We start from the raw sequence: 24,933 nt of genomic DNA on the forward strand, positions 1-24,933 counted from the left end.
AGTTTGCAAGTCCAATGGGCCTCTCTTTCCAGTGATGGCTGACTAGGCCATCTTTTGATACATATGCAGCTAGAGTCAAGAGCTCCAGGGTACTGGTTAGTTCATAATGTTGTTCCACCAATAGGGTTGCAGATCCCTTTAGCTCCTTGGGTACTTTCTCTAGCTCCTCCATTGGGGGTCCTGTGATCCATCCAATAGCTGACTATGAGCATCCACTTCGGTGTTTTCTAGGCCCTGGCATAGTCTCACAAGAGACAACTATATCTGGGTCCTTTCAGCAAAATCTTGCTAGTGTATGCAATGGTGTCAGCGTTTGGAAGCTGATTGTGGGATGGATCCCCAGATATGGCAGTCTCTAGATGGTCCATCCTTTCATCACAGCTCCAAACTTTACATTTTGACCAAAATAAAATATTATTCCACCCGACTATTTGCTTTAGAATGTAATGAGACGTTCTGGGAAGAGTAAATTATGACTTTTCTATGTTTTTAACATGCAACTCCCCATGGCTCCTGAAACAGCATAAGGGTGCTGTGTGCTTTTGTACAATAATCCTCACTATAATCTTTTGGGAAGCTTTTACTCATCATATTGTAGATTCATTCCAAAACTATTTCCACAAGGGAATGTCTCGTGCTTCATTATGCTGAATTTGAAAGCAGTTAGCATGTTATGACAAAGTGCTCCAAAACGTTTGAGCACAAGTGTCATTAAAATTTGCAAACTGAATGCTGAGCCTTTAGAGATATGCATGAACCATCTCTTCAGATTTTAGGAAGGTTCTGTTCCCTAAATAAAATGGCAAAATGTGCAAATAATAAAAACAGCCTTGTGCATATGTTTGCTGTTCCAAAACACATATTGGCTTTTCACTCAAACAAAATAATGTAGAAGGGAAGTTGAGCCAGAGAGAAGACCGACTTACTGAATTATAAATACTCACAGAATATTCAAGAAGATCCATCTGGAAGCCAAAAGAATTTCAGTTTCAATACTGACAAAAAATGTTTAAAGTGAAAGCATTCATATATGTGTACTCAGGTGAAGAAAAAAGCTGTGACTTTCAATGTAGTGTCTACTAAGTGTAATAAGGAAGTGGCATGGGGTCCCTGACTCTTTGATATATCTACAACACAACTACTACAATTAAGCCTCAGGCAAGAATCATGGAAGCTTGGGGAGGAATAATTGTAAGAGCCTGAGGACAGGATGACTGTTGCTATAAAGTATCTTCTAGACCTGGCAAGGAAGATGCCCTGATGAAATCTCAAAAATACATTTGCCCAAACAAGACTTGCATAATGACAATGATAGTATATGCCAACATGGATGGAGGGGGTAGATTTCACAAGTCTCTGCCACTAGGTGACGATCCACAGGCAAATATGGCTGCTGAGAGGAGGAGAATATAGTTTTTCCATTGTCAGAGACCATATGTGTTTTAATCACAGTGGCCACACCTAAACACATGTATATATAAACAACACTAAATACACACACACACACAAACACACACAAACACACACAAACATATGAGTATATATACACATGTGTATATATACATATGTGTGTGTATATATATATATGTATGTATTTATATATGTAAAAATAATAATGATAAAGTATTTATGATTTTAAGAGGGAGTGGGGGAATGTACATTGGCGAAGTCAAGGATAGGAGAGATGTAGAAATAATATAAATACTCATTATAAAAATTTCAAAAGGTAAATATAAATAAGAAGTATAAATGTTAAGTTTCCTTCTGTTTAAAACACAAAAGTTGTGTATGAAACAAGATGTTATATAATTGATGCTTACATTGTAGATTGGCCACATCAGAGCAATGAACACCAATAAATTTAAATTTTGTTCCTTTCTTTATGGTGAGTACACTGAAAGTCCTGCATCTGGCTACTGGAGAGGTGTAATAGAGTATTTCTGATTATATTCTCAGTGCCACAGAGCATCAGAAATTTTGTCTGTGAAAAATAGGAGTTACCTACAGCTCTGCTTCCCCCAGATCCTTCATTGTCTGCAGAGTCTTCCAATCAGTATTCTACACTTGGCTTCCATGCAATCAACAATTTTAGATCTCAGTATTGTGGAGACTATTCAGTGTTTGTTGTTCTGGGACTGACATTTCAATCAATGCCTTCTCTCTCCAGCCATATAATATCATTCTGGGTTATATTGCAGTGCTCTAGATTTGGATAGAAGCTACGTGGTAGCATAGGTATAAAAAATATGCACATCATAATATCTAAACCACACTTAAATTTGACTCCTTCAAACCTAAGTTTTCATAAACCGGAATATTATGTGCAGAATATTGAGCTAGGAATAAGGTATTAAAATATAATTACAATCTAGGTAAAAATAGAAATAATGCACATATTTCAAGAACATTTATTTTATACTTAAAATAACTTATTTTAATCTATCCCCCAAATGTCTAGAATATACTTTGAAATTAGTATAAACAAATAATGAATGGAAAACTATATTACCCAGTTTGTGTGGAAGTTATAGTCCTGTGGTAGAACACTTGTCTGGTGTTCGTGGGGCTTATGTTCCAGATCTAACACCACAACAAATAAAAAAGGGAACTATGTATTGATTTCAACCATTTATATGCTATGTATTGAAGGAATATAAATCTCAGCATCAAAGAACAAATCCACTCCAAATCCACTTCAAATGTATAATTTATATATAACTTCACCTTGTATATTTTATACAATTAAAAAACTAAAGTTAGAAACCAGTAAAGCAGCTTACTGATATTGAATGCAATGGGAAAGGAGACACTCAAGTTTCCTGAGGCAGAATAGTTTTCTGTGTATAATAAATATTAATTTGGGTTGGCTCCTAACATGTGCTCACACAGATCATGGAAGCACATTTTATAGACAAATACACATACCCCATACCTACAAACACACACACACACACACACACACACACAATTCCAACACTGATTTTTCTTCTTCCATAAAACAAAGAACACAATCGTTAAGAATTAGTCTCCCATTGAAAGTCAATATCAAAAAGTTCCTTCACTTATCTAAAGATCCACTGAAAATTTAACAGGTACACTAAGGAAAATGGCCATCTCTCTCAGAAAAATGAGAAATGTGGGAAATATTGTTTATGATAACACTTGTAAAAGGACATATGGTTATTACTCATAATTTTCCTTAAATATTAAGGGCAATGAGGTATTTCATACCAGTATTTATCTCTTATATAGCAGTGATAAAAGTCATTTAAAATATGAAAACATTAAGCTGTCCTTCTAGGAATATGATCAGAGGCAAATACTCTATTTTCTAGAAAATCCAGTGTGCTTGCGTGTGTGTGTCCCGTGCGTGCACCCCTGCATTTACCTAAAGCTGTTTGTAGGCTAAAAATCCCAAATGAGAACTTATAAAAAAATATTTTAACCAAATGAAACTGCTTGGCTAGTGGAGACATGAGTACATTATTTGACTCCCCCTGAGTTCACTTAGTTTTCCAATCACTTTGGATTCTAAGGACTCTCATGCAAAGAGTAATAGTAATACACAGAGTTCTTTTGAGGATTAATAAATGATTTGGTGTCACATCCACCCCGACCAGCAGGAAAGATGCAATACCATGTTGTCCTTCTTCAAGCCGATTTATTCTGGAACACTTCGCATTGCAATGCAGGAACGGGAATCCTCCAAACAACCCCAGGGTGCACCTTAAATACCCTACTGACTCCTCCCAATCACCCCAGTCACATATCCGCAGTCCATTGGTTCACAGCAAGTGACTACACCTCCTACACCTCAGGTGATGAGGCATGGCATCTGCGCAGTGCAGGCAGCTGGGATGTGGCTAAGTCTGAGGTAATGAGGAAGTCAGGCGCAGGTCATAAAACCTGGCAGCTGTCCTGGGCGTCATCTTGGGTACACAATTTGGTACTCTGTAGTTTACAAATTTATTGATGTGTATGTGAGAGAGAGGGGTGGAAGAGTACATGTGATCTACATAGCAATCTAAATAGGGCAATACCTCATTCCTCTTACAGAACACTTTGACTTATTTATTTATTTATTTACTTGCACTCTAGATTTTGTTCCCCTCTGGTCCACCCTCTGACTGTTCCTCATCCCATACCACCTCCCCATCCCCCTATCTTCACAAGTATGTCCCCACCCATCACCCCCACCCCACCAGACCTCTAAACACCCTGGGGCCTCCAGTCTTTTGAGGATTAGGTGCATCTTCTCTGCCTAAACCCAGACCTGGCAGTCCTCTGCTGTATATGTGTTCGGGGCCTCATATAAGCTGGTGTATGCTGTCTGGTTGGTGTTCCAGTATCTGAGAGATCTCAAGGTTAATTGAGACTGCTGGTCCTCCTACAGGGTCACCCTCCTCCTCAGCTTCTTCCAACCTTTCCCTAATTCAACCACAGGGGTCATCAGATTCTGTACATTGGTTGGGAGCAAATATCTGCATCTTACTCTTTCAGCTGCTTGTTGAGTCTTTCAAAGGGGAGTCATGATAGGTCCCTTTTTGTGAGCAAAATAACCTCAGTTATAGTGTCAGGTCTTGAGGCCTCCCCTTGAGCTGGATTCCACTTTGGGCCTGTCACTGGATCTTTTTTCCTCAGGCTCCTCTCTATTTCCATCCCTGCAGTTCTTCCGTACAGGAACAATTGTGGGTCAGTGTTTTGACTGTGGGAAAGCAACCCCATTCCTCATTCGATGCCCTGTCTTTCTGCTGGATGTGGGCTCTGTAAGTTCTCTCTCCCCACTGTAGGGCATTTATTTCATCTAGGGTCTCTCCCTTTGAGTCCTGATTCTCTTACCTTTCAGGTCTCTGGTACATTCTGCAGTATTCCCCCCATCTTATCTTAACGTTTTAATAATTTTAATAAAGTTATAATATTGCTTGAAATAAAATTCTAAAGATAAAAGTGCTCATGTATCACCTCCTTCTGGACAAAATAAATAAATGTTATGATATCTGTAGAAATGGCAGGTAATTCTGACTATGTGTAGATCAGTTTTAGGTCATTATAATTTAACTAATAATTAAGATAAGTCATGCCATAAAAATATCAGTAAATTTACATAGAAAATAAAATCAATATTACTCACTAAATGAAGGAGTATTTATACTTTGTGTAAAATATTACATTGATCCAGTTTAGCTAGGCAAAAAAAGAGAAAATTCAATTCCAAGAAATATTTCCTTTCATGTCATTTTGGTTTTAAAGTTTCCATAGGAAAATCAATCTTGTGTGCTTGAACATGGGATGTGATTTTTCTCTCTTACTCCTCTCAGGACATTTTCTTTTCTCAGAATTAGTTAACTTTTGCATTTAAACAGTTTCATTAAAAGTATTTCTTTTCTTGTACTGTATGTTTTGTACTCTGTACCTGAAAATCATTTATTATCCCTCAAAAGAACACTTCCTATCACTATTATTCCTTGCATGAGAGTGATTAAAATCTGAACTGACACCATTTAAAATGTAAAGAAAGAAAATATCCAGTTAAAAAAAAAACACACAGAAAAAATCTGAAGTAACTGTGAAACTATCTCAAATAATGGGACTCAAATAATGTAGTCAGGTCCTCATTGACCAAACAGTTTCCATAAATTTGACACACTTTTGCCTATGATATTTATTGGAAATATTGTCTATGCCTTAGGCATAAAATTTCTCCCATTTTTCTGAAACCATATTTATAAATTAGTTTTTATAGATTTTTTGTTACAGGTTTTTGTGAATTAAAAATAATGTCATTGAATAACCAGATTCCTCTACTATAGAGAAAATCTCTTTCTTTTCTCTTATTCTTATTTTATTAGATATTTTTTATTTACATTTCAAATGTTATCACCTTTCCTGGTTTGCCCTCTGAAAACCTCCTTCCCCTATCCTCTCTACCCCCTTCCTTCTTCTTGAATTTCATGTGCTGTGTGTTTTCATATTCTGCATGGCTGAAATTATATACAACCCCCTTTTTTTAATCACAATGCTTAACTCCTTGATGTTATAGAAGTCTGTGAAACATTAGATAGGTCCTTCTTCAAGTAACAGAACTTGAACAAGACCATAAAAAGATTCTGTGCTCTGATTAGATTCATATATATTCTACATTGTGATTACCACAAACGTAATTAGTTTTTCTGTTTAGCAAATGTCTGGGAAGATTTCAAATATGCATCTTGTTCATATTCTGACAGGGACTCAGAGAAGTTACAAATTATCCATAGAAAGTTCATTTATACTGCAGGATATGTCCATGCTACATGAAGAATGAATGCTATTTATTCATATGATAAAAGAAACACTCTAAGGGATTTCTGTCACAGAGATATGGGTCACTATTTGCTCAAATGAATAGTCACTAGGATGTTTAATATATAAATCTTAACCAAATAGAAATGATTTCTTTTTAATTTCATGTCCATAAATTAAAAACTACAATTATCTAACAAGTTAAGGTTATTTGTTATCAGTGCAAAGCCAAAACAGATGAGATAAACATCTTATGGGAATCTACATTAAGGAGACAAAATATTAGCTTGTTATTCTAACTTAGAAAGGTTATGTTAATATCTTGAGCTCGTCCAACTTGACCAGCAAGAACGACACTGCAACAGGATCCTTCTGCACACGTTTATTGGGAGAGCTTGATTGTAGAGGCGAATAGACCCCGAGCCCAGAACTGGTGCTGCTTATATAGGCCTAGGAGAGGCGTGTCTCACATCCGGATTGGTTATGCACTATGCCTCATTTGCATGTTCCTCATCTGATTGGCTACTCTCTCTCAGTATCTCACAGTACCTCATTAACATATCTCATTTGCATGTCTCACATCTGATTGGTTATTCTCTCAGTACCTCATTATCATACCTCATTTGCATGTCTCACATCTGATTGGTTATTCTCTCAGTACCTCATTATCATGCCCAGGCCAGGCAGTGTTTTGGTGAAAAACTTTACTGCATAAGTAAGCATTGGTCGTTTGCTCAAACTTATGCGTGGTGGCAAGCAGAAGCCTGCGCCACTCTGCAATGGCACATGTGGCTTCCCACATCTCCGCCTTTTTGTTTTAATAAAATGAGGCTGGACTAGGCCTGTGCAATTATGTCCATCTGCTGTGGCTCCTGTTTTAGCTCATTCCTCCAATGTCACAGCCTTTCCCGTCGTAGGGTGAGCCTATCACCACAGGGCCCCATGTCTTAGGTTGGCCTGTGCATGAGGAAAGTTGCCCATCTCTGGATACCCCAGTGCTGTGTGACAGTAACTGCTAAATGACCTAGGGCGAACTCTGCAAAAGAGGCCAGCCAAAAAATGAATTAGTGGGGAAATCATGATCACCCTGTCATGTGTATCAATGTGCAAGGGCTGATCAATGATTGTTGAGTCTCTCTCATACACAAGAGCAGAGAAGTCAGATTCCGACTAATTCTTGGGCATAGATAACCAAACTTCAGGGGAGGTGCCATTTTCAATAGCTAAAAGTGCCTGAGTTATAATCACCTTGTCACGTTTTTGTTGGGTTCTAAATTTCCATACCAACCAGAGCATGAACGCCAGTCCACAGCATATGACAGCACCAAACAAAATCACTCCCACCCATTCCTTAAAGTAAGAGAAAGCAGAGTAAAGCCAAGAGGTAAAGTCTCCAAAGGTCACAGGTTCCACTCTGGTTCCATTAAGGTTCAGGATCTGTATCTGCAGCCTCTTCTGCAACCTGTCCAGCTCCTGCGACCAGTTCCCCTTCAGATAATTTGATAGGTCTGTACTTTTAATAAAAGAATTATTAATATACCTATGGGGAGTAATGCATACATGCAGAGTGGATGCCACACAACTCATTTGAATGACATCCATCATCTGTTCCATGTTATGCTGTAAAATATCCACTCTCTGATTCACTAACATTAATCCTGAGGCGATATGAGAATCTACCCTTTGCAGAGTGAGCAATGCCTCAGACGTTTTTTTCTGCTATCTGACTTATGGCATCAGCACTATTAACTTGATTGGCCATAGCAATTCTTGCGGTAACCACTGACGCTGCAGACACCACAATGGCAGTGACAATGGCAGCTGTGATTCCAAAATCTCTCTTCTGCCTAACTAGACTCATTATCGGGAACTTCTCTGGATCTGCCTCAACAGGTACAGGGACCAAGATTGGTAGCTGTACCACTAAGGCTAAGAAATTGGTTCCATTCCAGCATTGCGTCAAAAAACAAGTGATATTTGTACAATCTAACCATTCTATATCATTTTGAAATTCAGCCAATATAAAGAAAAATGGTGGACTAACACAAATTTCCACTGGAGAGGTAGTCATATTTCTGATAACTCTATTAGTTGTCACATTATCTAAATGAGCAGAAGTATTGGAAAGTGTGGCAAAAACATTCAATATCTCATGAAAGGTTTCAGTCAGCAGTGCAAAGGCTGACAGACTGGTACTAGCACCTGCCTCATTACTTAAAATCCATTGGTAATATGGCCAAATATTTTCTTTTCCTGTAGCATCTTCTTTATCATTCATTACAGCAAAATCTAATGGAGGTGACAAAACAAAACCCTTTGCTATTTCTTTTCGAGGAAAAATTTTTGATTGACAAGGTGAAAAAAATATAGGAAATGTGAGGTCCGGGTGACACCAGGGCACGCTGCATTTAGCAGTAGCATTGCCAACAGGCCATTGTGATCTTTTGGGAATAGTCACCTTTCCCTTTATCATAATAGTGGTGATGTTTATAGGTGAAGTTATATTATTTCCAACATCACCTGAGCCTAATTGCACTCCTTGGACGACTTGCGTTAAAGCATTAAGTAGCACTCCAGAGCTCACTTTATTTTGGATAATGGGATCTGCCCAATTAGAGATAATCTTTTTCTTTAAAAATATACAGGGTGTAAAAGGTTTATCCACATTATGCACAAAGCATAGTGTATAATTTAAATGAAAACTCGTACTATTATACACCCGTGGCTCTTGAGGAGTTTGTCGTGCACAAGGCGCATCCAGAAAACATTCTGTTGCATAAAACAAAGGCAAGGTAGAAGAATTGGAATGTACCGGTAAAGGATCTTACTATGGCCCACAAAGGTATACTTATCCCGGTCTCAATCATCAGGAGCAGGAGGATCATCTTGGGGTTCATCTTGCTCTTTCACGGTCCTTGACAGTCGCGTCGGGACCCAAAGTGGATTTTCTTCACCCTGTGGAAAAACACAAATAGCTCCCCGGGATCTGATTAAGATAGGATCCGGGCCATACCACTTATTATCAAGGACATTTTTCCATTTGACCATTTCATTGGGCGATTGAGGCCATTGTCCGTGCCTTTCAGCTGGTGATCTTCCAGCATCATCCAATTTTAAAAAATTAAGAGTAAATATTGTAAGGGATAGAGCCATCTTTGGCGTCATAGCCTCTATTCCCCCGTTCTGTTTTTGCAAATATTGTTTCAAAGTACGATGGGCTCTCTCAATGATGCCTTGGCCCTGTGGATTATAGGGCAGTCCAGTAATATGTTTCACTTGCATTTGTTTGCAAAATTGGCTAAACTTAGAAGAAGTATATGCAGGACCATTATCTGTCTTTAGCACTAGGGGCTTACCCCATGCAGCCCAAGCCTCTAAGCAGTGAGATATGACATGAACTGCTTTTTCTCCTGACAAGGGAGAGGCATGTAGGACACCAGAACTGGTATCGATAGACACATGTACATATTGTAATTTCCCAAAAGCTGGGATATGTGTGATGTCCTTCTGCCAAACATCTAGGGGTCGCAATCCGCGAGGATTAACGCCCACGGAAGGTGCATTAATAAATTCTACACACCTACCACACTGTAGGACAATATCTCGAGCTTCTGTTCATGTGAGCTTAAACTTTTGTCGTAATGTAGAAGCAGGGACATGATAAAGTTGATGAAAATTTTTAGCACTTTCTATAGAATTTTGTGATAGGAAAACCATATCTCTGGTGGCTGAATCAGCAATTGCATTTCCATTAACCATAGGTCCAGGTAATGATGTATGTGCTCTAATATGTTGAATATAAAAGGGATGCTCACGCATCAAAATACAATTTTGTATTTTCATCAAAATTTCAGATACTGGACTAGACTGCTTAAAGTTTCCAGCAGTCTCTAACGTTAGTACGGCATTAACCACATAAACAGAATCAGAGATAATATTTATGGGCATAAGAAATCTTTTAAAGACTTCTAAAACCACCAAACATTCTACCAATTGAGGGGCTCCTGGTGTAAATTGCAACCTTACAGCCTTTTCATTAATCACATAACTTCCAATTCCTGTTTTGGATCCATCTGTATAAATATCAATGGCTCCCTTTATAGGAGTATTAGCCGTTACCTTTGGAAATATCACTGGATGTAATAACAGAAAAAGTAACAAAGGATGTTTAGGGTAATGATTATCAATTAAACCAGAATAACTGCATCTAAGAATAGCCCATTCATCTATAGTCGCACACAATGTTTGCATTTGTGCAGCAGTATAGGGAACAATTATGCTATCAGGCATTTTTCCAAAGTGAGTAATTGAACTTTTTATACCTTTGTGGGCCATATTTGCCACCATGGTGGGATAATGCTCTATAGTCTTATTAGGGGATATATGTGGATGTATCCATACTACAGGACCATCTTGCCATAATACAGCAGTTGGCAAATTTATGGTTCGTAATATGCATAGGCAAAAAGGTTTTTGCTCATTTATACGATTTAGCTGTGCTGTTTGGATCGCTTCTTCTACCTTCCTAAGAACATCAGAAGCCTCAGGTGTTAATTGTCTCAATGAGGTAATATGTGATTCTCCTTCTAAAATTTGAAATAAAGGTTTTAATTCCGAAGTAGGGATCCTTAAATAAGGTCGAATCCAATTTATATCTCCTAATAATTTTTGAAAATCATTTAATGTCTTTAGATGATCTTTTCTTATACTAATCTTTTGTGGGGTAACACACCGTAAAGTAATAGTGGTTCCTAAAAATTGACTAACATTAGACTGCTGTACCTTTTTGGGTGCAATAATCAAGCCATTATTTTTTAAAGTTTCATTAAGCAAGCCATTAGCTCGCTGTATACTTTCTTCTTCAGGTCCACAAATCACAATGTCGTCCATATAATGACAAATTTTTAAGGAGGGGAAACCATCTCTAACTGGTTGTAAAGCTTTTCCTACATATAATTGACATATGGTAGGGCTATTTGCCATTCCTTGGGGTAACACTCGCCATTGATACCTTTTATCAGGCTCCATATGATTAACAGAAGGTAGAGTAAATGCAAATCTAGGTTTATCTTTCTTGTTTAATGGAATGGAAAAGAAATAATCCTTAATATCTACTACTATAATTCTCCAATCCTTTGGTAAGGCTGAAAGTAGGGGGAGTCCTTTTTGTACAGGACCCATAACTTGCATTTGTGCATTAATGGCTCTGAGGTCATGTAACAATCTCCATTTACCTGACTTTTTCTTTACAACAAAAATAGGTGTGTTCCAGGGTGATTGTGTGGGTTCTACATGTCCCAGGTCTAATTGTTCTTGTACTAATTCTTTAGCTGCTTTTAATTTCTCAGAGGGTAAAGGCCACTGAGGCACCCACACCGTGTCCTCCATACACCACAGAATGGGCAAAGGCTCTTCAGCGGCCCCTAGAAAAAACCCAGCCCTTTCTTATCTGCTTTTACTGTGGCTTTAACTGGTGAACTTCTACCTTGTAAATTTTTTCCTAGACCTAGTCCAGCTATATATCCCATTCCTTTCATCGTTTCCTTGCTTTTCTGAGAATAATCATTAGTCAGTATAAAGTTCATGGCTGACATCACATCTCTTCCCCATAAGTTTACAGGTAAAGGGAGTACATAAGGTTGAAAAAGCCCTGTCCTTCCTTCTTTATCTTTCCATTGTAAGGATTTTGCACTTATAGTTGGGGTAGCCTCATATCCTAATCCTTGTAAGCTATGTGACGATTGATTAACAGGCCAAGAAGCAGGCCACCAATTACTGGATATAATGCTTTTATCTGCTCCTGTATCCATTATGCCTTGAAAGGTTTTTCCTTCTATTTGTAATGGTAAAGTGGGACGATTATCCAAATCTAAAGATATGTATGCCACATTAGTTCCTGTAGAACCAAGTCCCTTATCTCCTCGGGAATCCTGGTTACTAGGGAACATGTTATGCAAACTAGGAAGAATCAGCAATTGAGCAATGCGATCTCTAGGAGAAATGGCTACGATACCTCGGGGTGTAGAACACATAATCTTCACTTGTCCCTCATAATCCGAATCTATAACTCCAGGATGTATCATTAATCCTTTCAAAGCAGAAGAGGACCTACCCAACAGTAGGCCCACTGTATCCTTTGGTAAGGGACCTCTAAAATCTGATGAAATAGGTTGGCATCCCATTTGAGGTGTAAGAATTACTCTGGAGGTGGCACAGATGTCCAATCCTGCTGAACCTGGAGTGGCTCTCCTCGGTCTCTGGGTGGCCTCATAGACATTGTGGTCTGGAGTGCCCCATACATTTGGGGGCCCTGGGGACGGAGGCCCCTCACTCCATTTTTTGGCTGTTGTACTTTAAACTTAGGTATTGGCTTTCCGTTTATATCTCTGACTGATCTACATTCATTTGCCCAATGTCTTCCTTTCCCACATTTTGGGCAAATACCTGGTCCTGTCTTTTCAAACCTACTCTTCCTACCCTTTATACACTGCTTTTGCATATGACCTGTTTGTCCACAATTATAGCAGGTTATTTCTTTTGTTTTTGCCATTAAAACTGCGGCAGCCAGCCCTGCATTTGAAAGTGGTCCTCCTATTTCTCTACATGCTTTCATCCACACCTGTAGTCCTTTCCCTTTCCAAGGTGTGATAGCATTTCTGCATTCTTTGGTACGTTGCTCATAAACTAATTGTTCAATTAGCGGCAATGCGGCCTCAGAATCACCAAATATGCACCCTGCTGCTTCCATCATGCGAGCCACAAATTCAGAGAATGGCTCATTAATTCCCTGAATAATTTTTGTCAAATTACCAGATACCTCTCCTCAATTAGTCAATGCTTTCCAAGCTTTCACTGCTGCCTGATTGATTTGATCATAGACCTGCACTGGGTATCCTAATTGATTGTTTGTCCATATACCCTGACCTGTAAGCATTTCAAAGCTCCATGCTGGTTGCCCTGCAGTAGCATTAGCACGGGCCTGACTCAAACACAGATCATGCCATATAGACTTCCAATCTAGATACTGTCCCATCGTAAGACATGCCTTTACCACACTCATCCAATCCGAGGGAGTCATGCCATTGTGAGCCAGTCTTTCAATCTGGGATTGAGTAAATGAGGCATTAACTCCGTAGGTTCTTACTGACTCTACTAACTCTTTCACTTGTTTATGCGATATTGGCTCATAATACCGCTGTTGAGCTTGATCCTGAAAAACAGGAAAAGCCTGACATATTTTTCGCAACCCTCTAGGAGTGCAAAAAGAGTGGCCATTGCCAATTGCTTTCTCATCTGTATAAGGCGGAGGTGGTGGGGGAGCACCGAAACTCCTCCCTATTGGACCAGAACTTTCCACCTCATACTCTGCAGCAGCCTCCTCCAAATCTTCCTCCTCCCCTACTGATAATTCTGAGTCCTCTGAGCAAGATAATTCTAATAATTCAAAGTCCTCAAGAGGAGGGTAAATTGACTTAATTTTTTGTTCTTCATTTTTTATACTATCTTTTATATCTTTACCTTTTGGTTTCTTTTCTTTTTCTACTTTTATTTCTTTCCCTTTACTTATCTTTCTGTGTGCGCCTTCTGTTTCATATCTCTATGTTTCTGACATACTTTCCTGTTGTTCCTGTAAAACTCGCTGCCCTTCCTTAACAGCTAGCTCACATTTCTTATCCTGAATACAAGCCTTAATTAATTTCCATAACGGCCTTGTTCCTGCCTTCACTTTCCCTTCAGCTTCCTCTCTCGCTATATCTCTCCCTAACTTTTCCCAACTAGGTAGCGTCAGCGACGCAGTGGGGGCAAACCAAGGAGCGAGTCTGTCTATCTCTTTTAAAAACCTGCTCACTGTACTTTCAAAAATCTTTAAACCTCTTTCTTTAAGCAAGGCAGCCCTACTAAAGGAATAGACTGGCCAGTACCCATGATCGTCCTGGACTAAGCGTTATCTACGTGAAATTATTCCCAGCAGATACACTCATGCCCCAGGGCGGTGACAGTTAAGGCAAAGGCATACTATCAAGGCAAGAAAAAAAGCGAGCAGCACAACCCCAGTGACAATTATCGGATCTATTCCATAGGAAAGCATACCTCTCAGAGACTCATATCAATTTCTTTATACTTACCGGTACCACCGTTCCTCAGCTGAAGAGTTCTGAATCCGTGCAGTCGAATCCTTCTCAGCAGTCTGTTTTGCAGGAACGCTTTATTAACACGGCTCCCCAGCTGAAGAATTCTGAATCCACACCGGATCCTTCTCAGCAGTCTGTTTTACGGGAACACTTCATTAACCGCTCCTTCTCCGAGATGCAGTTCTGAATCCTCCCTGTAGCAGGGGGTCTTCGCTCGTGCCTGATGATGTCTCGTCCCGGGTTTTCGGCACCACTTCTTGTGCGCATCCAACTTGACCAGCAAGAACAACACTGCAACAGGATCCTTCTGCACACGTTTATTGGGAGAGCTTGATTGTAGAGGCGAATAGACCCCGAGCCCAGAACTGGTGCTGCTTATATAGGCCTAGGAGAGGCGTGTCTCACACCCAGATTGGTTATGCACTATGCCTCATTTGCATGTTCCTCATCTGATTGGCTACTCTCTCTCAGTATCTCACAGTACCTCATTAACATACCTCATTTGCATGTCTCACATCTGATTGGTTATTCTCTCAGTACCTCATTATCATACCTCATTTGCATGTCTCACATCTGATTGGTTATTCTCTCAGTACCTCATTATCATGCCCGGGCCAGGCAGTGTTTTGGTGAAAAACTTTACTGCATAAGTAAGCATTGGTCGTTTGCTCAAACTTATGCGTGGTGGCCAGCAGAAGCCTGCGCCACTCTGCAATGGCACATGTGGCTTCCCACAGTTAATACATATATGATCTTTCAGTGGTTCCCTAATTTGCCTACTACACTTCTGTCCATTTTCTTTACTTGCTGTTAGAAACTGAAAATGAAGACAGCGAATTCATTAAAATGTAAGCGAATTTGAAACAGTAAAATGGCTCAGTGGGTAAAAGCACTTCTCATCAATCCTGGTGATTTGAGTTCAATCCCTGCCCGGGCCAAAAGTGGCACTAGTGTAGGACCAGTAATTTCAGTGCCCCTATGCATGTACACACAAAATACAGTGGTTAAAAATGCTGCTAAGTAGATGCTAAGTAAGTCTTTCTACAATTCATCTTATATTAATTTAGGTTATTCTTGCTTATATGTAAAATCTGTCCTATTTTATTTTTAAAATATTTTAAGTTATAGTTAATTTCATTCTTTCACGAAATGGTTAAATGGAATACATGAAAGAAATATTCCATAAAAGAAAATTTTGTCTATGGAGATGACTCAGTTGTCTTCCCAGAGCTGTGGTAGAGAAGTTAGGAAGTGATGCCCACTGACCAGTAAGGCTAAATTCATTGATGAACTCTAAATCAGTTGAACACTCCAATATTGAGATAAATACATAAATAATGAAGCAACCATTCTCAAGGAAAAATATTTAAATACAAAGCAATAGAATGATTAATTAAGAGATATCAGGAAATGATTACAAAACATGGACTCATATTAAGCACAATAAATATATATGGACATAGTTTCCTTTGGAAAATAAAATTTCTGAATGAATTAATATTATTAGCATACTATGTGACTCAAAATGTTACATTTGCCTTAGATGATTAAAAAAGGAAAATAACAAAAACAGAAAATATATTAACATAAAAATTTTAATATATGAAGCTATTGTAATACAGAAAAACATCTAAAAGAAAAAATTAAAACACAAAAACATGAACTTGATATATTGTTTAATATTTAAGCCATTCAAAATCTTATTTAAAATACTTGAACAAAATTTTTCAAAATTAAGGAAGAAATAAAAGCAAGCTTAAACTTACTCAACAGCATGTTCCCATCTCTTTGTTAGTATTTGGTATGGGAAATGGTCAACATTACACTAGTGACAAATTACATTTTATAATTAAAATGCTTTGATAACAAGAAATAAATGCAGACACTCAAGATTGATTGTTTAGCGATTGAGCCAGAAATTTGGCCATGCATTGATATATAACATCACTGTAATTAATAGTAGCAGTGGTGTTGGTGGTTTTTGAACAAAGGAAGTCAGCCTAAGGTTGAAGCATAAGACATTGCAAATTAAGCAGTGAAAGATTACAGTCATATTATGGGAAGTAATTGAGGAAAATGAGAGTAGAGAATGCTCCAACTCCCATCCTCGATGGGCTTGAACAAAACAAAATGAATATTTGCTTATAGCACATAGTAAATAAATTTCACCAAGAAAACACTATACATTTAATTTTTTAGATGAACATATAAACACTCACTCACACACACACACACACACACACACACACACACACACATACACACATACACACACACACACACACACACACACACACACACACCATGCACACTGAAATGTAGGTGACTTGTATTGAAGACAGAAAGGGGAGCAGAAAACAGCAGAATTCTCAAGCACTTTTCTCTCCAGCTTGTAAACACTTCCTAAATTTCACTCAAGGTTTGTCCTTCTATATACTTGATAGTTGTGTAATAAACCTAGAATTAAAGACACTTCACCCTGAGGATAAAGCTCAGTGGTAGAGTTCTTGCCCCCCAGTGTTTGAGGAGGCCATTGGTTCAATCCCCAGGATTGGGGATAGGGAGGTAATGAGAAAGAGGGAGAGAATGAATGAGAGAGGAAAAGAGGGAGAGGGATAAGAAAGAAAGAAGAGGAAGTGAAGAAAGAATGGAAGGAAAGGCTAAAAAGAAATTAAGTTATGTCATGGAGTCCCCTTTTCTTGGAACCTTGAACAGCAATCCCACTATAAGCCATTGTCTGAGGACACCATCCTTGGACACCTTGCTCTACTCTATGCTTAGTTGCTGAAATCTGCACACCAGAACATATGGCAAGCGGTCTTCAAACAGTAGGATTTTACATTATTAAATATCCTGAAGTGAAGCATCTAGTTGGTCACGGTCTAGTAATTTTCAAAGGCTGTGTATTACAGAAGCTATGATAAAAATATACCACAGAACAAATTCTTAAATTTTACTTTCTATGGGTTAGCATGTATTTAATAACATTTACATGTTGACATAAAAAACAAGAATTTCTTTGATTTCCTGCCAAATCTCCACAAAATATTTTTATAATTTGTCATCATATAGCATCATTTAACACACTGTCCTCCCTACAAATGTAGTTTTAAAATAAGATCCAACTATCTTTTTTAAATTGTGTGTGCTTGTGTGTGTGTGTGTGTGTGTGTGTGTGTGTGTGTGTGTAAGCAATGGCCTGTGTCTGAAGGTCAAAGGAAAACTTGTTTGTGCAGCTTAAATCTCTTTAAATCTTTCCTATCACTATGCAGGTTTAAAGGATTGAATTCAGGTCATCAGGCCTATCAAGCCTTTTTGCCCACGGAGCTATCTTACGTACACTATTTCTATCTATCTATCTATCTATCTATCTATCTATCTATCTATCTATCTATCTATCTATCTATCTGTATCTTTTCTATCTCCATCTTTCAACTTGAGAAAGAATTTTGTTTCATTTTTATTGTTTTGAGATATCTTTTTTTATTGTTTTTAGAATACTGTTGAGATTATAATACAATTAAATAATTTCTGTCTTCCCTTTTATTTCATCCAAACCCTCCAGTATACCTCTCCTGTATCTCTACCAAATTCAGTCTCTTTTTTTATCAATTACTGTTATGTATGTATGCGTATGTGCATGTATATGACAGCTATGTATTTGCATCTGTATTCTGGAAATATAACATGCTAAGTCTGGATAATGTTGTTTTAATGTATCTTTTCAAGACACACCACTTGGTACTGGATAACCAATTGGTATGCTCTTCCCTCGTATGATTAATTCTCCCACTGTCAGCATTCCATAGTTGCTTCTAGTTTCTTAAGTATGGTTGAGGTCTCACAGTCTTGCTGTCTTCCACTCCGATATATTTTTGGTGTCATCCATGTTCAGGTTATGACTAGACAGTTACATTAGTGAAACTGTATTGGTTTTGTTTCTGATGTTTCTAAGAGACACAACCACACAGAAAACTCCTTGGTCCTCTAGCTCTGATCCACCTCCTCATGTGCAATATTCTCTGAGTCTTGGATTCAGGGGTTGTTGTGATGATATATTAATTCAAGTTGTAAGCTCAATGGCTATAAATTTTAATTTATTGTGGCTTTCTGTAATGGCTCTCTAGTTGCTGCAAAGAGAGGTTTACTTCAAGAGGTTGAGGACTACACAGTTTACCACAAAAATTGCCCTCATAATCTCCCAAGTAAAGAAGCAAAAGTGTCAAAACATTCTGCATGCAGTCTAGTTGCCGCACTTCTAGATAGCATACATCATCTTAAAATTTTGTCATTATTATTTTCTAAGAACCATAAAACATTGTAAAATTAATGATAGAATTACTCACAAAAATATACCACCATGGAAAACATATAATAAATTTATAGAAATATATAAATGTAACTACTAAAAGCTTGATCTGAAGCTACCATCTTTGGAAGCACTCATGCAGAAAAAGCATGATCAGAAACCAGGTCACAGAACCCAGGGTCACAAAAACACTTGGACAACCACTCTATTCCTCCTGCCAACAAATAACACCAGAAATTACAATGAAGCTTCTCCAGGACTCACCAGGAATATCCATATAGGTACTATAATAGTAAACAGCAAATTTTACAATAGCCAAACATATGGAGTTTTATGAAACAGGCAGGGGTGAGATTTTTATTTATCTTGCCAAGATCTATAAAGAGTCCCGTGCAAGGCTCTAAGTGTAGCTTAAAAAAAAAAGCCAATAGCAGAGTACTAATTGAGACAATAGAAAAGCAGGTAGCTTGCTTCTGTGGTTAGACTATCATTTTAAGCGCTACCTGGGCTTGGTTTTTCATATATGTTGCATCCCACTACTCATACTAGCTTATTAGAGTTGGTCTAATGGCTGGATGAAATTTTTGTGTACATGTGTATATGACTGTTTGTCCATATGTATGCACCTCAAGTACTATAATGCAAAATAAATAGACTCTTTTAACATCTTTGGTAGGTAAAGATGTGTGGCCAGTGAGCCTCAGGCATCTTCTCTATCTTCTCTTCCCTAGTGGTGGGATTCATATGCCACAGGAGTCAGCTTTCCTATGTGAGTTTTGGTATTGACTCAGGTTTCTGTGCTTAAAAGGTGAATGCTTTCCCAAGTGAACATCTTGTCATCTCTTGAGTAGATGTGTATCCAAGTATTTAAGCACAAATTGCTCAGAAAAAGTCAGTTGAGGCTCCATGGACAGATGCTCACTTTTGAAAACTGCCCATAGGAATTTGTGTTGTTTTTGAAAGATTAGTACCTTTGAAAGATTAGTGCCTTCCGTGTCCCAAAATCTTGGCCTGCATAACAGTTATAATATTAGGAAATAACATCTTATCCTGCTCCTGTGATATCTGTTTCAGCCATTTGCTGTTGACAAATGTGGAGGAACAAACGCCTTTAATGTTGACAAATACCGAGGAACAAAACCCATCAATGGGCAGCACATAAAGAGTGGGGAGACATTATTTTATACTTACATAAAAATAAATGATTTATACGTTTAGTGTGCATATGTATATATGTATATATATGTATATATATATATATATATGTTGTGCCACTCATGGTAACACAGTAGAGCATATAGAAGCGCTCAATACCAGTAGTGGGAAACTTCACTCAAGTTATTGGTTAAGGGTCTCAAAGTAACTCCCAACATAATGTACAATGCTGTTGCCATTGTTCTTCATTGTCTAAAAGGCTATAATATTAAGACTCTATTTCTGAAGAAAATGTACACTGACCTAAGAACTGAGTGAATTAGGAGCTTACCTGGAGGCCTTCTCCCTAAGTACTAGCTCTTATAACATCCAAAAGAACTAAACAAGTTTCCAAGGGAGAAAACTCAATAGTCCAACCAAGCTGTAAAATCTACAAACCACACTTACTGGAATGGCCCCAAGAATGCAATAGTGGTACTTGTATCTTAGGGGTAACTAGATGTTGTCTAACTGGACACTGGATTTAAGATCTATCCAGTAGAAAGGAATTCATGTTTAGTACTGCATACCTACTATCATTTGCTCATGATGAGGCTGTGGACCTAAGAGGAAAACCTACTATGTTCCTAAACCAGTTTAATTTTCAACTGCATTCTAAACTCTTATTTTCATACCCATTGAGAAGTGCAACTCTCACCTCTTACCAAAGAAGCTTCACTATGCAACAGATGAATGTCATTATGGAAATCTTCAACTGGTCAAACTGCAGATAACAGCTGACCATGTAGTTCCAGTCTCATGGAATGAGTGTACAATTCAATCCCAATAACTAAAGCTTAGGGAAATTTGTGAAATAGGAGATGGAAAGATTGTAAGAGCAGAGGCACAGGATATCTTGTGAAATAGTGTGTGTGTGTGTGTATCAATAAAATGTCAAAGTCGATAAAGGAAATCAAACAAGCCTTATCCTTAGGTGAAGATGGACAATTAAGTAAGGGCTGCCCATATGGGGAGAAGCAGGTTTATCTAGGGATGAGCCTCTTGATAACTTATCCAATCCCCCGTGGCTAGGTCTAAACACATACACCACATGTACACATGGTGAGCATTAAATGAACTCTACATATATGAAGAGTGGGCATGACAAAAGCCCCCCAGCTAGCCAATTGTTGTTCATAGTGGTTATAAGTGCAAGGAGTTAGGCCCTGAGTGAAAAAAGCCAGGGCAAACTGACCTTCAAATTACAGACTTCATTCAGCTCAGGGCCTTGGAGCTGAACTGCATCAACAGAGTGGGGAGGAGGAAGGGGAGATAATATATTTTTCCCAAATTGTCTGTATGTTCTCAGGGACAAAATGTTTAGTTGTTACAATGTTCATTTTTTTTCTTAATTTGTCTATATACAGGAATATTTTAGATTGAGGGGGTATTTTAGGTCTACTTTTAACTTATGGTATTTTAAAGACCAGTGGTACTCCTGTACAGAGGGCAGATAACTCTGACACAAATGATCATGTTTTGTAGTTGGGTTTGTAAGGTAAAGAAATCCCCCCATTCTTGTCAATCTTATTGAAATGGACAAAACACAGTTGTCAGGTCAATAGCTACTTGTCTTCTATATTGATCTTTGCTATAATAATACCACGTTTGGAACAGCAGCTGCACCACAATGCTGATTTGGTGATGTTTAAGATGTCAGACTTTGTCTCGAAAGTGCATTTATCTTTTCAGTGACCTATCATAGGGTCTTAAATAGGAATGTGACAAGCATAAGCCTCCCAGCTCATTAAAATTTTCAGTTGAATCCTATATAACTGATTCCCCCCCCACACACACAATATGGTGTTAATTTTGTGAACTAGTTTTATCTACAGAAGTGCTTATTTCTATAGGTGAGTCATCACAGTGATGGATACATGTTCACTTTATTCTCAAGGATTCTGTCAGCAGAAGGTTAAGTTAGATGTTTAGTCATTTGACCCCTTGACTTTGATCATTGAACTTATGTTTGGGGGTCTAGAGAATTCTTACTCACCACACATTGCTCTTTTTAATAATATGTGTATATGTGCATGTGTTTGTGAATGCATGTTAAATGTTTGATTTAGCCTAATATGTAGAGACTTTTAATGGTTTTGCTTTTCATATTTGTGCCAAAAAATGTACCCTGAAAGCCCAGATTATGCCAGGACTAAGCTAATGTGCTTTTACAATGGAAGGCAGGGAGAGAAAGGCTCCGGTTTTATGAAAATGCAGGCTAACGGGAAAAACAAAATGAAGAGTGAATATGTTATTATGATGGGTGGTGGAGGTCAGGGTAATTGTGGGGCTTACAGGAATTCAAAATAAGTTCGATAAAATCAGAAGTAGAAACAGATTTTCATTGCTAAATGAAAATCTGGAACATTGATTAATGAAAGAAAATAGGGCAGAGCTACTAGAGTGTTTACTTTTGTATTGGTGACATTACACATTTTATGCATGTTTCAAGAAAAATTTAGAAATTAGTACAGATAAATGCTTTCCAGATATTAGTAATCAGAAGGAAAGAGGGTTTATATTGTTGACATTTGACATTGTGAAGGGAGAGTGGCAATAAGATTTTGCTTTTCTTCAAAGCCCAGTGTTGTCAAAATAGACAATTCAAAAATGTACTATAAAATGACTATGTGGGATTTCTTTCAACATTTTTAATATTGTTTAGAAAAGAACCTTCTTGGTATTTCCAAAGAACACACAGCACAAACTGATAGATGCACTTCAATGTATTTCAAAACACATAGTAAAGGCACCAATACTGCTAATTAGCTTAAGGAGTTAGTTGATTCCTTTTGTTAACTCCACATAAATAGATATTTTTAAAAACTTTGTATATGTTGGATGAGAGGTTTGCTGAAATCTGATGAAAGAAAATAATTACTAGTTATATTTTCAAAATATACAGAGACTGCTAAGACTTGAGTGTTGTGTAAACAGAAGTAATGCATATAAAGATAACTGGATCATTATGTAATAATTATAATCAGCTTTACAGCCACATTCCCCAAAGCAGTGCAATCACATTTAGGATGCTATTTAATCACATTTATCTGTCTACTGTTAAAGTGGCCATGACACTGTCAGTTCTGCACAATCCCTTTTTTTTAAGGATTCATTTACTTTATTTATATGAGTACATGGTAGCTGCTTTCAGGCATCATATTCTATTACAATTGGTTGTGAGTAACCATGTGGTTGCTGGAAATTGAACTCAGGACCTCTGGAAGAGCAGTCCATGCTCTTAATTACTGAGCCATCTCTCCAGCTTAGTTCTGCACAATCTTTTTTTTTTTTTTTTTTTTTTTAGGTTTTACAGCATTTTATTTGAAACAAATGTCTATCTTCATTTGTCAAATGAATGCTAAACAAACAAACAAACAAACAACCATGGTCTTTCCAAGATTGCTTCTGATTCAAGGGGAATATTTTGTTCTGATATGCAAGTTAATGGCTATAGTTTTGTCTCACCAATGATAAGGAAGCAGACACGGAGGCACAGATAATACAAATCATGAGTATCAATCTCCAAGGGTATTGTTATTCTTTTTTTAAATTGGGTATTTATTTCATTTACATTTCCAATGTTGTCCCAAAAGTCCCCCACATGCTCCCCCACCCACTCCCCCACCCCACCCACCCACTCCCACTTCTTGGCCCTGTCGTTCCCCTGTACTGAGGCATATAAAGTTTACATGACCAATGGGCCTCTCTTTCCACCGATGGCCAACTAGGCGATCTTCTGATTCATTTGCAGCTAGAGACAGGAGCTCTGTGTGTGTGTGTGTGTGTGTACTGGTTAGTTCATATTGTTGTTCCACCTATAGGATTGCAGATCCCTTTAGCTCCTTGGGTACTTTCTCTAGCTCCTCCATTGGGGGCCCTGTGATCCATCCAATAGCTGACTTTGAGCATCCACTTCTGTGTTTGTTAGACCCCGGCATAGTCTCATAAGAGACAGCTATATCTGGGTCCTTTCAGCAAAATCTTGCTAGTGTATGCAATGGTGTCAGCGTTTGGAAGCTGATTATGGGATGGATCCCCGGATATGGCGGTCTCTAGATGGTCCATCCTTTCGTCTCAGCACCAAACTTTGTAACTCCTTCCATGGATGTTTTGTTCCCAATTCTAAAAGGGAACAAAGTGTCCAAACTTTGGTCTTCGTTCTTCTTGAGTTTCATGCGTTTAGAAAATTGTATCTTATATCTTGGGTATTTTAAGTTTCTGGGCTAATAACCACTTATCAGTGAGTACATATTGAGTGAGTTCCTTTGTGATTGGGTTACCTCACTCAGGATGATGCCCTCCAGGTCCATCCCTTTGCCTAGGAATTTCATGAATTCATTCTTTGTAATACCTGAGTAGTACTCCATTGTGTAAATGTACCACATTTTCTGGATCTATTCCTCTGTTGAGGGCCATCTGGGTTCTTTCCAGCTTCTGGCTATTATAAATAAGGCTGCTATGAACATAGCAGAGCATGTGTCCTTCTTATCGGTTGGAACATCTTATGGATATACGCCCAGGAGAGGTATTGCTGGATCCTCTGGTAGTATTATGTCCAATTTTCTGAGGAACCGCCAGACTGATTTCCAGAGTGGTTGCACAAACTTGCAATCCCACCAACAATGGAAGAGTGTTCCTCTGTCTCCACATCCTCACCAGCATCTGCTGTCACCTGAATTTTTGATCTTACCCATTCTGATTGGTGTGAGGTTGAATCTCAGAGTTGCCTTGATTTGCATTTCCCTGATGATTAAGGATGTTGAACATTTTTTCAGGTGCTTCTCAGCCATTCGGTATTCTTCAGGTAAGAATTCTTTGTTTAGATCTGAGCCCCATTTTTAATGGGGTCATTTGATTTTCTGCAGTCCACCTTCTTGAGTTCTTTATATATATTGGATATTAGTCCCCTATCTGATTAGGATAGGTAAAGAACCTTTCCCAATCTGATGGTGGTCTTTTTGTCTTATTGACGGTGTCTTTTGCCTTGCAGAAGCTTTGCAATTTTATGAGGTC

Source organism: Mus caroli, unplaced genomic scaffold (genome assembly GCF_978045245.1).
Source record: "Mus caroli unplaced genomic scaffold, Mus_caroli_1 scaffold_13, whole genome shotgun sequence".
Taxonomy (NCBI): Eukaryota; Metazoa; Chordata; class Mammalia; order Rodentia; family Muridae; genus Mus; species Mus caroli.